At 52.6% G+C, this 1101-nt stretch overlaps 1 protein-coding gene across 1 annotated transcript in view; it reads right to left on the bottom strand.

The window, feature by feature from the left end:
* LOC132823622 (BTB/POZ domain-containing protein kctd15-like) overlaps window positions 1-713 on the bottom strand; it is a 56770-nt gene extending 56057 nt beyond the window's left edge. Inside the window, exon 1 of the mRNA XM_060837550.1 lies at window positions 263-713. The gene's annotated coding sequence lies outside the window, so the exon portion shown is untranslated. The remainder of the gene's footprint in view (window positions 1-262) is intronic.
* Window positions 714-1101: the final 388 nt, after the last annotated feature.

Genomic DNA, 1101 nt, shown 5'->3' with positions numbered 1-1101 from the left:
GGGGGGGCAAAGTGCGAGGGCAGAGTGGGGGGGGAGAAAGTGGGGAGGGACAAGAGGGGGAGGGGGGAGAAGAGGGGGAGGGGGAATGCGATGGTGGGGGTGTGGAAGAAACTGGTCTGGGCTGGGAATGGAGGGGAAAGGCTCCAGGGGAGGGGCCGATTAGCCGCTGGGAGCCGCGGAGCCGGGTCTCGAACAGTGACCGAGCGGGAACCAGGAGCCGGGGGGCCAGTAGCGCGGGAGCGGGGCGAGCGGCTGATCTTACCGGGAACATACACACGGCTCTTCCTCAGCTCCTTCCCGGGCACCAGGCGGTAGAATTCCGGGATAAATTCCTCTCTCAGGCTGTGGTTTTGTTATAAAAAGCAGAAGAAGAGAGACAGGGAGAGGGAGAGGGAGAGGATAGCCCAATAATCAGTCTCTAAATAACACACACAGCAAAGAAAAAATCGGAATTTGCCTCGGGCTGTTGCAGGAGCCGCCGGCAAGGGACTGGGCTGCGATTAAATTGCTCCCTGGCTCATATTGAGATGAAAATCCTGGTGATGTTACTCACTCCTCCCGCAATGATGGGGAACAGGCTACAACCAAAACCCTCGGAGACAGAATCCTTATTTTTTTTTGCCCTTTTCTGTTGCTAACGGTTTAATTTCTCTGCTGCCCCCTCCTCCAGCCCGGGATAACGGTTTGAATCAGATTCTCTGTCACGTCTCTTCAGCCAGTTTGTAACCCCCCCCCCCCCCCCCCCCAGCTTCAAAATAAAACAGGGGGAGAGAGAGAGCAGATTTTAATCATTGTCATTCCTTCTGATGTAATATTTCCCCAGGCACTTTCAACCTGGCATAAATTTTCAGATCTGGGTAAAATGAGTAAAACAGAACACGTTTCCTGGAATCTTTTCCCAACCTGATGTAGATATTGGGAACTTGTTGAGAAACTGGGGGATGGAGTGATGGAATTATTATATCTGAATTTGTCAGTGTGTGTGTGTGACAGAGAGAGAGAGTGTGTGTGTTCTGTGCTGTTTCCTGCTGGCCATTAAATCCCAATGACGTGAGCCCCATCTATTCCTCTCTGCTATAAAGCGCCCTCACAACTTGCCCC

Source organism: Hemiscyllium ocellatum, chromosome 17, assembly GCF_020745735.1.
Source record: "Hemiscyllium ocellatum isolate sHemOce1 chromosome 17, sHemOce1.pat.X.cur, whole genome shotgun sequence".
Classification (NCBI taxonomy): domain Eukaryota; kingdom Metazoa; phylum Chordata; class Chondrichthyes; order Orectolobiformes; family Hemiscylliidae; genus Hemiscyllium; species Hemiscyllium ocellatum.
This window is presented reverse-complemented; position numbering and strand designations above follow the sequence as displayed.